Below are 14,933 nucleotides of genomic sequence, written 5' to 3' on the forward strand. Positions count from 1 at the left end.
CTTCAAACACAATATGATTACGAACACAGTATGGCATCAAAGTAATGCTTACCATTCAAATATAGTCATGCCTCAGCAGAGCTCGATGAAGAACTTCCACTGTAGAGGTGAGCTAGGGTTTACAAAACTTAAATAAGAAAAATAATGAAAGTGTTACTAACAAAGGCTACATGCATGCACCTTAAAATAGTAAACCCTAGAGTAAAATAATCACGGTTGGACAGGCCCAAACCAGATACCAAAACTGGGCTGAGGACCGAGCCCATGACGCAACACAATAAACCCAACACAAATTTATAAGTGGTGGCATTATAAATCTTTAAGACCTCATAAACAAACATTGTGTTATTAACTCTAATGGTCTTGCCTCGTGTGTTGCCCTCTAACTGCTATAGACCCGTTTGTCAAACCCCCTGACCATGTATATGAGTGTCCTAATGTTGCTACCATAATTAACATTCCTATCTCAAATGGTCATATTCATACTGTTAAGGATATTCTTTGTGAGTTCCATTGAAATTGCATCTTGTAGTATTGTTGCTTCTCATTTTTATAGAACCAAATAAATAGTTTTCAAATTAAATGAATATATTTATACTCCATGGAAACCTAAATCCTATTTTTTAAAGAAAATGTGTTTTATAATCATAAAGTGTTATAGATGTGGTGATCCATCTCATAAAGTGGAATATTGTACATTTGAGGAAAACATAAAGAGAGCTTACAACATTTTCTTTCAAAACAAAAAGTGGATAAAAAATATAATTCCTTTAATTGTCTTCCTGCTGAGTGTTACAATATTTTTAGCTCTGATAAGTCTTCGAATGGTAAACCCATTGCAAAATGGATCAATAACGTGCTATAATTTTTTTTAGGAGTGGTGCATGGTCGACAACATATATGGTATCTTGACAGTGCATGCTATCAACATATAATACGATACATGTCTCTCATGTAGGATTATGTTAAGAAGGATGCCCTATGGTCACTTATGGAGACAATGGAAAAGGAAAAAGTAATTTTTTTTGGTACAATAAAGTGCAACTTTGTTTAGTTCTTAAATGTTTTATATGTGAGAGGTTTAAAGCACAACCTCATTTCAATTAGTGAGTTGTGTGATGCTGATTATGAGGTTCATTTCAATAGGAATGAACGAAAATGTATTTATTCAAACCATGTTACTATTCTATCAAGGAGTTGTCATAGTGACATCTACATCTTAGACATGTTCTCATCAGATAACTCTCTTAGGAGTTATTTCTTCTCTCATTCACAATACCATCTGAATTGGTTATGGCACAAGAGTATCTCTCACCTTAAATTTCAAGCTATATCCAAAATTTAAAATGATTAGCTTGTGAGCGGGTTACCTAAGATGAAATTTATAAAAGATAAAGTTTTTCCTACATGTAAAAAATGAAAACAAACCGAGTCTTCCTTCAAACCACATCAGTGTTCTTCTATCACTGATCTATTTCATTTTCTTCATATAGATTTATTTGGCAGTGTTCCCATTAAATCTCGTGTTGGTAAAATATACTCATTAGTCATTGTTAATGAGTTTTCAATATTCGTAAGGGTAACTTTTATGCATAATAAAGTTGAACTGATGAGATCACCTACATGATCAAACAAAGTGAACTATTATATGATTGTAAATTTATGCAACTAATAAGTGATCATGGAACTGAGTAAAATGGTGTTGTTGAATGAAGGAACAAGACTCTTATTGAAGTAGCTTGGACTATGGTGGTTGATGATGGTCTCTCTCTCTCTCTCTCTCTCTTATTTTGGGTTGAAGTTGTTAATAATACTTGCAACACTCAGAATTGATCTATAATTGTTAAGCATCTTGGAAAAACATCTTATGAATTGCTTAAACGTAGAAAACCTTAAATCTCTTATTTTTCATGTTTTTGGTTTTATGTACTTTATTTTAAATCAGAAGGACCAACTCTACAAATTTCAAGTTAAAGTTGATGAAGAAAGCTTCTTGGGTTAGTCATTAGTGTCTAAGGCATTTAAGGTATTTAATTTAAGGAAACAAGTTGTTGAAGAATCCATTCAATGGAAGCTTGAAGAAGACTCCTACTCTAAAGATTACATTGATCATTCAGAGTTAATTTTGGATAAGCTCATCACTTTCTCATCCCCTTAATTCAATGACTCTAAATTCCTAGTAACTTCTATCTCATTTGTTTCTATGAATCTTGATTCAGATTGTCACTCTTCGCTATGTCCTCATTCTAAAGTTTTAGTTATTGACAATTCTTCTCACCCCAAAACTGATCTCTCCACTAATGATAACCCTGAAGTGTGTAATCAATTTAATCTTCATTATGTTCGTGATCAACCTATCTCTCTCCCTCTCTCAATTCGTTGGAAATCCCATGGTTGGTTTTCACACTCATCATCAAGTATCTTCAAACTTCTACATATTTGTTAACTTTGTATCTCTCATTAAAGCCAAGAAAGTAAATCATGCACTGAATGATGCTGGCTTGATTAGTGTAATGCAAGGTGAATTTCATGAATTTAAAAGGAATAACATGTTAACTCTTGTTCCCCATCCCCAGGGTAAAACAATTGTTGGTACATGTTTGATTTTTCGAAAAAAGATGGACGAAGATTATATCATTACAAGAAGAAAGGCTAGACTTGTTTCTCAGGGTTTTACTCAACTAAAGGGATTAGATTATGATGAAACTTTTTCTCCTATTTCTAGACTAGAAGCAACTAGACTTTTTCTTGCTTATGCTTATTTCATGACCTTTAGAGTTTTTCAATACATTAAGACTGCGTTTTTGCATGGAGATGTCGTGTAACATCCTATTTCGAGAATTTTCTTATTTCGAGATTATGGGCAATAAATGGATCAAGTAAAAGGCTTGGGCTTCAATGGAATAAGGTATAGACACTATTGGATGTTGATAATATTGGTTATGCAATCCAATCCCTTGGTTGTGTTTTGGAGTCAAAGGGTAAAAGGGGAAAATGATGTTTCAGACTTATTTTATGAATTTAGGAGTTAATTTCAGAAGGTTTTAAGGGAAAGTGGGGTTGATAGGATTGTATAGCTTCTCGTTACCTTTATGTGGATATAAAGAACGTCGAAATCAGAGTTGTAATGAAAAATTTCTGACCGTATGAAGTTACTAGGATTTTGGGCTAAGCCGAGTATACTGGGCGTACAAGGCTCACATTTCATCGCGGAAGGCAACCACGTACGCTCTCCGTAAGTGGCATACACTGGACGTACGGACATCAGGGGACAAACCCTAATTTTTAGGGTTTAGACCCTATTTAAACACTTTATCTTTCTCTTGGACCTTCTTATCATCAGCCTCCTTTCCTCTAAAGACTCCCCATGAAACCCTAGATGTTCTTGTGTGTTTTTAAGCCTTGGTGATAATCTTTTGGCATTTTGGTACTTTTTTATGAAGGAAGATAGTGGTGAATCTTTTGTTAGATTGGTGCTTAAGGATCCAACGTTTTCATCAACTTTGCTAACATTTGAAGGTATAAAGATCTTATCTTGATTACTCTAACTGTTAGATCTAGTTTAGGGATTGTTATGAGCTTAATATGGTCCCTTGAGTCATCCTTGTGAGTATAAGCTACTCTTGGAAGATTAGATTGTTAGATCTTAGCATTTTTGATGATGTTAGGGTATAAAAATGTCATCTTGATGAGTTATGATAAACCATGAAAGAGTTGGTATCCATATTATGGATATATATGGATAAAGTTGTGTATTGGGTCCCATTAAGACAAGCAAAGGAGTAAAGTTACCAACTTTATGCATTAAAATTTTATTTAGCAATAGAGATGAGGTTTGGGCGTTCTGGGCTTAATGGATTAAGTCATTTGGATTGAGAAGTGGGTATTGACCAGTACGCTACACTTACCGGGCTAAATATACGTACATCGGGCATAAGTCTGAGTATGTTGGGCGTACTCAACAACTATTGACTTTAATTGACTTTGGTGGTTTGGGCCATATCTGGACTATTAGAGTTTTGGGCTTAGTTTGTCCACTAGCCTTTCTGGCTTTGGGCCATTTTCGATTTAGGACCATATGGGACTTTGGATATCCTTTAAGAACTAGGCCACAACTAGGCTTTACTGCCATTGGTTTTGGGCCTCGGTTATTGGGCCAAGTGAGGGTAGGGTAAAATGGTCTTTTACCTTGGTTGTTAGACGAATGAACTAGATAACTGGTTATGGTTTATAGCCTAATTATTAATTGGCGTCTTAAGTGAATGGTTAGTATGGGGATTCTCCGGTTTAGCCGCCCGAGCATCTATTTGGCTAACAGTGGACTGAGGTGAGTTTCCTCCACTGTACTTGTGGGTCGAAGGCACCAATGTTGGCCCACTAGATTATCTTAATAGAGTGATAGTTGGCTTTGTGATAATTCCGTGTTATGTTTGTTTATGTTTGTTGTCCTTTTGACTTTTGTTGATAAAATTGTATGCTTAGCTGTAGGGCTGAAATATACCCAGTACCGGTTGAAAGATACAGAATAGGGTGAAACAGACCTAGTACCGATTGAAAGATACCAAAGAGGGTGAAATAGACCAAGTACCGGTTGAAAGATATCGAAGTGGTGAAATAGACCCAATTATGATTTGACTATTATGTTGGTATGGTATGCAGTATTTTGAAAGAGCTCACTAAAATTTGTGCTTATAGTATTCAATTCATGATTCAACTACTTCCAGTTTGAAAGGGAAGGGCCCGACTTGATCGCACCTCATCCGCTCATGTTTTCAGCATTATGTGATTTGGGATTTGTACTTTGATATCATTTCACTAAGATACACTTTTGGTTGTTTTGACATAATTACTGGGTGTTTTGGAATGAATTAAAAATGAATTTTTGTCTAGATTTGTCGGGATGTTACAAGTTGGTAATAGAGCCTTGGTTTGAGGGATTCGGGCATACTCTTGGGGTGTCTGAACTCAAACTGGGGGTTTGGTAGATTTTTCATAAAAATAAATGTTTTATAAAAGGAGTTTGTAATAAAAGAATGGGGGTGGTGCGTGCAATCAGCTGAGCTCAAGTAAATAATTCTCATAATACCCATACATGTTTGTTACGTTATATGTTATGAGAATTGCAGGCTAGATTACGGCTAGGGATCTACTCAGTATTTTATGCTAGGAGAGATGCCATTATATTCCTGATTGGTTGAGCTTTTGAGTTGCATGCTTGTGTGGAGTTTAGATGATTGTATGGTTGGCCTGATATGGAATGCCCTATAGCCTAAGAGGAACTGAATGATGTTTTAGATTCAAAATCTTTATTGGTAGTAAGTGAGCTTGAGATGTACTATGTTTGTCTTGTGTTTTGGAGTGTTATTGCTCGAATGTTGCTAGCTTTGTGCTTTGTGGGACTCTTCATGATGTGAATTAACTATTAAGTGAATACGTTCAGTCGCATATTACATAGGTTAAATAATCCCAGACTGATTGATTTGACCCCATTACATAGCTCTTGTCTAATTCCAACCATTGTAGTGATGAGTGTTTTACTCGAAGGATTATCTATGCTTTGTTGTATGTGATTTTATTCATGAAGTAGTTAATTGACATTATTTGGAGTTCTACAGCAGCTAATTGCAAGGTAAGGTCAGGAACCTAAGAAGTGCTTTAGTGGGTTGGTTGCGCTACTTAGCGAGTATCTAGAGTATCAGTTTAAGAAGGTGACTTGGAGGATTCGGGAAGATTCTTGAGGAAATTATTGATAAGTGTTTAAGGTTGTATTGAGCCCATACTATTGAAAGCACATGATCCATATTCAATTTGATGAGAGTCATAGAGAATCTAGGAATCCGGTGGGATGAGGATAATTTGCGTATGTTTTGATCATGTATATGATTGATTTTCAGAATGGTGATGAGCACGCATGGAGAAGGTTTGGGTTTTGGTTTAGGCTTAGGTGTAGGCTCTGGTGATGAGCCAATTGGTGAGGAGATGTACGAGTTCTTCACGTCATCTGTTGACATAGTTGTATATCAGTCCCCTATAGATTGTGGAAAGACTACCAGGGTTTTGACTTCACGTTAGATTGAGGAGATGGAGGGTGTCTTCCACACTAGCCCCTATCCCGTAAGAGAAAAGGTTCAGCTAGCCTTGGATCTCTTGTATCATGTGGCAAGGAGTTGTTGGGAATTGATTGCACAATATATTACGCTTACTGAGCTTAAGAAGAGTTTTTGACCCGGTTTAAGGAGGAGGTTGTGCCAGTTATCATAATGCAACCACTGACAGGGGATTTTGTGAGCATATCATGGTGCAAGACTCTAAATTGTGTGATTGCTAGAACCTTTGAGCGGGAGATTGATTTCGATCACCTAGGGAAGTGGAAGGCAGAGTAGATTCAAATTGAGTGACCCAGGCGAAGAAGCCCAGGACTCAGGATTCGTGTTTGGGATGCCAGCAAGCTCAGAGTCATTCTGCCAAGTGTGGGAGGATCCATATGGGAGGCTGTCGGGAAACAGGGAAAGGATGTTTCAATTACGAACACTTGGTTCATTCACTAGGGATTTCCTTCAAGAGTCAGTTTTGATATGTTTCCACTACAACCAAGTGGGCCACGATAAGGCCGACTATCTGGAATTGATAAGAGGAGAAATGAGGCCACCTGCTCCAGTCAATCTAATACGTACTGATGGTCGCGGGTGGAGGATCCTGTGGTGAGGAGACGAGCATTACATTCCTAGGCCAAAGAGATCTGAGTTCCACCAGTTGACGTTGCATGTATGAACCGCATCCCTTCTTACATGCTCTTATCAAATGTGTTTATGATTAAATGTTGGTGTGTGAGATGCTATATGCGGTCTATCTAAGTATCCACTAAGGAATTAAGTTTTCTTCATGATGGTCTTGAGAATCTTCTTATGCCATTTTGCATATCGCGAGTCGCATTTTGAAGAGGATTTAGTATCCTGCTTAGGGGACCAACAACTGGTCTGATCCTTAGTGGTATCAGCAACAATTCAAGGACTATGTAGGGTAGGAATATCGAGTATGAATGCAAGATATGTAAAGGTTCTTCATGTTTTCTATGCAATGAGGAATGGGAATGATCGTGGGTGTAAGAACAATAGTCGTTAAGTTTTAGGAATATTAAAACTCGAGCTGGTAAAAATCTGTCAAGATTGATAGGTATAAAGGATTATTCAGAACAAAAGTGTCAGATGAGTATATTCCAACTCGTTTTTTCAGGAAGGCAAGTGTAGCAGTCACATCAGGAGCTTTTGGTAAAAGATCCCGTGGAAGCTGGTTGTCCCCATCTTGGACAACGAAGTCAGGGTTCAGGAGTGCTTGTGTCGCTCATGAAGGATTTGTTAGCTTGTTTTATAGAATGATATCTATAGTCTAGATTGGGCTGATGGTGATCAGTCAAATATTTTCAGAGTTTGGTAGATGTTCTTGGTTATTGGAAGTTCACATACTAAGGCAGTATTGTGGAGTTCTTTAGTTGTGGCTTGGGGATCTATGCATAATCCAATTTTTTCATGCCGAGTCAGCGTGGTTGGTATCTGGATTGACCCGACCAGAGTTTGGTAGTATTTCTAATGGCTTTGGAAGTTTTATCGAGTTATTGTGTAAAGGTGGGATATCTTCAGTTTCAATCGAGGTGTGGGATCTTGTATCGATCGATCATGAGGACGTTTCTCTTAACGGTTGAGGTTAGTTATTCGTTAAATCTATTGGTCCTTCACCCTTTGGGTAAGGTTGTGAGGATGAAAGAGTCCGGTAGATCTAGGGTTAGTTATGTGTCTCCCCTTGGGGGTGTACATTGTGGTAGTGCCCCGATTATGGTCATGAGAGGTACAAGTGGACTGTGTAACATAACATGAGATCGATTGGTTAGTATTATTGGCATGGTTATCACTTGGATTATAGCATTCGATTTGCAACAAGAGTATAACTATCTATCTCATTCTTTGGTTGTGTGTGACCATGTTTTCGTCTAGTTTTACGTTGGTATCAGCATGTGCTATGAAAGGAATTATGTGTAGTAGAAGGGTATGGCCCATGTTGTATTCGGTTAGCATTGTGAGAGATGTTGATTGGGTTCCTGCAAGTCGGTGGACTAATGGTTGGGTATCCTTAGGCCCATGTGGTGCTGGCCTGTTGCGAGTCTTCACGTTCGTATATTTTGAGTATTCCGTCTATATGGAAGAGTGGTATTCATAGTCAGAGACTAGTGACGGTACGATGAATGAATGATCAACAGTCCTAATGTAACACCGTAAATTTCAAAATAATTTTTCACAATTTATAAAAACACTTCCCATTAACTTTTCATAAAATCATCAAGTTTAAATCCCAATTTACATTGTACAAAATCCCAAGATCACAAGTATAACAAAATCCCATGCGTGTGTACGGATCAAGCCGGCGCCTTCCCACGGTCATCGCTAGTACCTGAAACAACAACACCAACACTGTAAGCACAAAGCTTAGTGAGTTCCCCAAAATACCACACATAAAACACATACTAGCCACTCGAGGCTATAACTCTATGGGTCCGTGCACCCAAACTCTGTGAACCCTCAGGTTCTAACTCTAGGAACCTTCCGGTTCCAACTCTGTAAACATGCACAGCATAATCACATAGAAATAATGCAGTACAACATATAGCATACAATACTCTATCACATAACTCTGGCTACCTACTCAAGGTAAAGTACAGTGAGAAGACTCACCTCGCGTATCTCGATGACTCACAAATCCTGAAATCCCTCGTGCCTGATCCTCCGAGCTATAATCCTCCTATAACATCATATGTCTCTAATTAACACTTTTTATCTCTAAGGTTGACTATCCCTAAGAAGTCAACACATGTCAACTCTGGTCAACGGTCAACTTTGACCGGACTCGGCGAGTGCACAAGGGCAACTCGGCGAGTCTAGACGTTTTCACCAACTCTCTAGGATTCCCTTCTTACACGTCGAGTACTCCCCCTGACTCGACGAGTTCCACCTGGAAGAATCGCGGGGCCACCCCGACTCAACTCGCCGAGTCTCAAGAACAACTCGGCGAGTCCCAGCTCGACTCAGTCCACTTGACCACCCTTCCCTAACTCGCCCTGACTCACTGAGTCAACCCATGACTCGACTGGACCACTCACTGGCCGATCCAAGGCAATCTTCAAGCTACTCGCCGAGTCTGCTCATCGGACTCGGCGAGTCCATGCCATGCAATCACTCAAACTCACTTCTAAGGTCAGATCTGTTCCATCAATTCATAGATCTGGCCTTCCTAGACTGGTTCACCACGTAAAGCCCCAAACTTGGTGTACATACAACCTCTATATGTCCATATATGAAGAATTATCAACAAATATCACAACTCAAGGTCATAACCTCCATTGCTCTTCATAAAGCTTGATGAATGAGGCTCTCTGGACCTCTATGGATCCAGATCCAAAGCCTCATCACTAGCAAGGGACTATTTGGCCATCAAATCAACCCAACAAAGGCCACAAGAAACCCTAAATCCAAATATACTTCACAAAACAGAAGATGAGCCGAAATCATACCTTTAGATCGATGATCTAAGCTTCAAATCCACAGAATAGCAACCTCCTTTGCTTCCTCTTGGCTAGAACCTCCCTCTTCTTTGCTAAACAACACACAAAGGTCAAGAAATGCTTCCTTTCTCTCTCAAATCGCTAAAGCACTCTAGGGTTTCTCTCTATGGACTGCTGGGTACAAATGACGGCCATAAGGCCCTTTAAATAGGTCTCAAACCCGAGAAATTAGGGTTTCATTTAACAGCGCGGACTCGCCGAGTCCATATCCTGGACTCGCTGAGTCCAGGCGAATCCCGCGTCCAGAATCGCGTCCCTACTCGGCGAGTCTGAGCTCCGACTCGCCGAGTCCCCTCTCAAAACACCAAAATCATAAACAGTAAAGATACCTGGAAATCCGGGCTGTTACAATTCTCCCCCACTAGAACTAGACTTCGCCCTCGAAGTCTCGCTCTGAAAATAGCTCCGGATGCTGCTCCCGCATCTCGCGCTCCGGCTCCCAGGTCATCTCTGATCCCTTCCGGTGTTGCCACTGAACCAACACCAGAGGTACCTCCTTGTTCCTTAGAACCTTGATCTTCCGATCTCTGATGGCCACTGGCCTCTCGGCATAATTCAGGCTCGCATCCACCTGAATATCCTCTAATGGGACCACTGCCGACTCATCGGCTACACACTTCCTCAATTGCGACACATGAAAAGTGTCGTGAATCTGCCCCAACTCTGCTGGCAACTCCAAACGATAGGCTACCCGGCCTACCCTCGCAATCACACGAAATGGCCCAATATACCGGGGTCCCAACTTGCCCCTCTTCCTGAATCGAATCACTCCTTTCCAAGGAGAGACCCTCAGGAGAACGAAGTCACCGACCTGAAACTCAAGCTCAGACCGGCGTCGGTCTGCATAACTCTTCTGTCGGCTCTGGGCGGTCAATAACTTCTGTCTGACCTGCTGAATCTGCTCTGTCGTCTGAAGCACGATCTCTGTACTGCCCATCACTCTCTGCCCAACCTCTCCCCAACAAATGGGGGTCCGACACCTCCTACCATACAACAGCTCAAAGGGTGGCATACCAATGCTCGAATGATGGCTGTTGTTGTAGGAAAACTCTTCCAAGGGTAAATACGCATCCCAGCTACCCCCGAAATCTAACACACATGCTCGAAGCATGTCCTCAAGAATCTGAATCGTCCGCTCACTCGGGCCGTCTGTCTGGGGATGATATGCGGTACTAAAATGCAATCTAGTACCCAACTCCTCATGAAATTTCTTCCAGAATCTGGAAGTGAAACGCACATCACGGTCCGAAACAATCGAGATCAGCACCCCATGCCGAGATACCACTTCTCTCACATATATCTACGCCAACTTCTCTGCTGAAGAACTCTCACTGATGGCAAGGAAGTGAGCGCTCTTCGTCAACCTGTCCACAATCACCCAAATTGCATCAACTCCTCTGGCAGTCCTCGGCAATTTGGTGATGAAATCCATAGCGATCTGTTCCCACTTCCATTCGGGAACCTCCAATGGCGGCAACTTTCCATGCGGTCTCTGGTGCTCGGCCTTAACCCTGCGGCAGGTCAAGCACCTCTCAACAAACCAGGCGACGTCCCTCTTCATACAGGGCCACCAATACTCTTTCCTCAAGTCCAAATACATCTTCGTGGCCCCCGGATGGATCGAAAATTTCGACCGATGAGCCTCCTCCATCAAAGTAGCACGCATACCGCCCACAAACGGTACCCAAATCCGACCCTGAAAAGTCATAAGCCCTCGACCATCCGTAACGAACTTTGAAACCAAACCAACGACCCGTTCCCTCTTCTGCATCCCCGGTTGCACAGCCTCGGCCTGTGCCCCGCGAATAGCCTCCAATACCGGAGCTATCACGGTCAACCTCAAACATACATCTCGCAGTGGTGTGCTCTCCGCCCTGCGGCTCAACGCATCGGCTACCACATTAGCCTTGCCTGGGTGTTACAGGATCTCACAATCATAATCCTTGACCACATCCAACCACCTCCTCTGTCGCATATTTAGGTTGGGCTGATCCATCAAGTACTTCAAACTCTTGTGGTCCGTGTATATCGTACACCGAACCCCATACAAGTAGTGACGCCAAATCTTGAGGGCGAACACTACTGCCCCCAGCTCTAGATCATGCGTGGGATATCTCGTATCATGAGGCTTCAGCTGCCTCAATGCATAAGCTATCACATGACCCCTCTGCATCAACACCGCACCCAGCCCCAAAATCGATGCATCACAATATACTACAAAATCCTCCATCCCTTCCGGGAGAGCTAATACCGGGGCTTCGTACAACCTTTGGCGAAGTGTCTCAAAGGAGGTTTGCTGCTCGGGACTCCATGAGAACGCAACACCCTTCCGGGTCAATCTGGTGAGTGGCACTGCGATCTTGGAGAAATCCCTGATAAATCTCCGATAATACCCTGCCAACCCAAGAAAAACTCCTGATCTCAGATGGTGACTTCGGCACCTCCCAACTCATCACTGCCTCAACCTTGGCTGGATCGACCAGAATCCCTTCCTGGTTAACAAGATGTCCAAGGAATTGGACCTCCGGCAACCAGAAATCACACTTGGAGAACTTTGCATAAAGCTTCTCCGATCTCAAAACCCCAAGGACCTCCCTCAAATGCTCCTCATGCTGCTCTCTAAATCTCGAATATACCAGAATGTCATCGATAAATACAATCACTGACCGATCCAACATCGGCCTGCATACCCTGTTCATGAGATCCATGAACACAGCCGGGGCATTGGTGAGCCCAAAAGGCATCACCACAAACTCATAATGCCCATAACGTGTCCTGAACGTTGTCTTCTGGACGTCCTCATCCCGCACTCTCACCTAATGATATCCCGACCTCAAATTTATCTTGGAGAACCAAGATGCTCCCTGCAACTAATCGAATAAATCGTCGATCCTCGGTAACGGGCAACGGTTCTTGACCGTCAGCTTGTTCAACTCCCGGTAGTCAATGCACATCCGGTGTGAACCATCCTTCTTCCTAACAAACAGGATAGGCGCTCCCCACGGTGAGCTGCTCGGCCGAATAAACCCCTTCCCCAGCAGCTCCTGAAGCTGCAAGGATAATTCTTGCATCTCTGGAGGTGCAAGACGATAAGGCACCTTAGCGATAGGCGCGGCCCTACATCTTCCACATTATAAATTAAGCCTATATATATATACCATCTTATAAAGCATACATAATTTAGTCTTAAACACAACTTATGATGCATGATGTACAATAAATAAAGCTACCCTTTAAAAAATTGTCTTAAAGACAACTTATGCAGCTCTCTTTACAACTAGATGATGCATAAAAAATAGGGGGCAAACGTATGCAAAAAAGGAAACCATGGTGACTGGACATCACATGGATCGAGCAGGGTCTAATTATATATGTCGATCCTTTTCAACGATCCAATGGTTACAAACACCTTCACACTCTCCTAGAATCTTCTACATTTCAAATTTTGATACCATAGAATACGCTCCAGTCACCACCATCTCTACTCCCTCTCGATACCATCAAAACCCTACAGATTCACCGCTCAGATCTTCCATGTTCTCTCAGTATGATTTGAGGGTGATGGTGCGAAACCCTAACTACAAAGAAACATATTTGACCAAATCTCATATATTTCCTCGACATGAACACCAAACACCCCTGTTCTGGTAAGAGCTTTCAGATTTCTATCTGTGTTATAAAGCCTTTGTTATTATATTTTGTCTTTGTCCTTTTCGTCAGCTTATACTATTCGTTTGATAAAACTCAGAATTAAAGAAGGAAAGTTAACATTCAGATTTTATCAGTTTAACCTGTAATTGATGGACTTAGATCTCTTTTTTGTTACAGATATTGTGGTTTTAGGGAAGTTTACTGAAAGGAGTTGCAGGAACAAAAATCAAAGGGACGAAGGGGAACATAAAGGTGAATGAAAAATTGTTGCGTCCTTTTGTTTAATTTTTTTGCCCCCTCTTTTACGAGCCCTAAATTGAAATTTGTCTTACTTGGGTTTTTAATCTGTTGCATCTATAGTCGCAGGGAATAGTCCAAGTCGTCAAGCAGGGTTGATTCTTTGCTTTGTCTGACATTGTTATTTGCTTTCCTGGGTTAGATTTTGATTTTCCTTCCTTTTTGTTTCTTGATTTCACATGTTTGATTGTTCTTCCACAGGTTCTTATGCTTTTTAGCTCAAATAAATCTATACATTTTTTGGTCAACAAACCTTCTGAAACACAACCCACCACCACAGTTGTCGCTAACCTTAGATCTTAAGCTCAACACTGCCACAACTCGCCTCCATTTAACTCTGCTACCATCACTTCTACTTCATTGAAACACATCTATATATCTCTCTCTAATATCATATCTAAATCTTCAACACACCTCAGTCTCGCTCTCTTCCTTTCTTTCTTTATTGATGCCCCATCGTTCAAATCACATGCAAACACACAGATTAACTATCATTGTTCCTTTTCTCATTCGATCTGTACAAAAGAAACAGAGAAACCATTTTTTGTCTTTTCGGTGGAAGATGTTCCAGATCTGTGTGCATGTTTTAAGATGTTTCATATTTGTGTGCATATTGTGTATGGTGTAGATCTATGTATGATTTTGATTTGTGTTATCTAAGTAGGTTGATTATTTGTATTTATTACATGTATGTATTCTTTTTAATTTTTTTTAGCAATGGAAAAGATAATTGATCAGGAAGATGAACATGGATGTTCATATTGTAAAGGAATTAAGAAGAAAGTAAGAGTTAGGTTTATTTTTTTGTTTGGATCTTGAATTTTTAGTTTCTGATTAGATCTTCTTCAAAAATTTGAACTCCAACAGTTCTATGTTTCCATAATAAATTTTGTTAACAATTTATGTAAGTTTCTATATGTGTCGGTGTGTTTGAATGTTTTTTTAGCATGTCTACACTTTTTTATTTAAGTTTTTAAAAGGTTAGAGTAATAAATTTACAGATCCAGAGGTCAGAAAGTATTTTGTTTTTGTTTCATTTAAAATGTAACCATCTTTTTACCTGGTAAATTATTTAACGATGAAATAAAAGTTTTATGCTTTGGTTGTTTAAAATAAGTTTAATTGTGTTCATGTATGTAAGGTTGCCGTGCGTTTGTATATTAATATTTGGTGTTACAAGTTTCATTTCATGGGTATAACTATGAAATTTGTATATAATTTGATATTTTGTTGTAAAACAACAATTAATTAAAAATAAAGATGATTATCAATGAATGAGAAATGAGGATTATTAATATAAATTTGTGATTATAACTTTTAACAAAGTACATTTGTGAAAAGTGACTGCTTAGTTCATCACCTAATAGTGTAGCTT

At 40.3% G+C, this 14,933-nt stretch overlaps 1 long non-coding RNA gene across 2 annotated transcripts; it reads left to right on the plus strand.

Annotated features, from left to right (window-relative positions):
• Positions 1-12,991: 12,991 nt before the first annotated feature.
• LOC145102927 (uncharacterized) lies at positions 12,992-14,475 on the plus strand. Of its 2 annotated transcripts, XR_013706308.1 has the most exons (4): positions 12,992-13,257; positions 13,439-13,513; positions 13,622-13,652; positions 13,760-14,475. It is a non-coding gene; the product is annotated as an uncharacterized LOC145102927 (long non-coding RNA). The 2 variants fall into 2 exon arrangements; XR_013706309.1 differs by lacking the exon at positions 13,622-13,652.
• Positions 14,476-14,933: the final 458 nt, after the last annotated feature.

The sequence above is a fragment of the Lactuca serriola genome, chromosome 4 (assembly GCF_051521515.1).
Source record: "Lactuca serriola cultivar US96UC23 chromosome 4, Lser_US96UC23_V15, whole genome shotgun sequence".
In the NCBI taxonomy this organism is placed as follows: domain Eukaryota; kingdom Viridiplantae; phylum Streptophyta; class Magnoliopsida; order Asterales; family Asteraceae; genus Lactuca; species Lactuca serriola.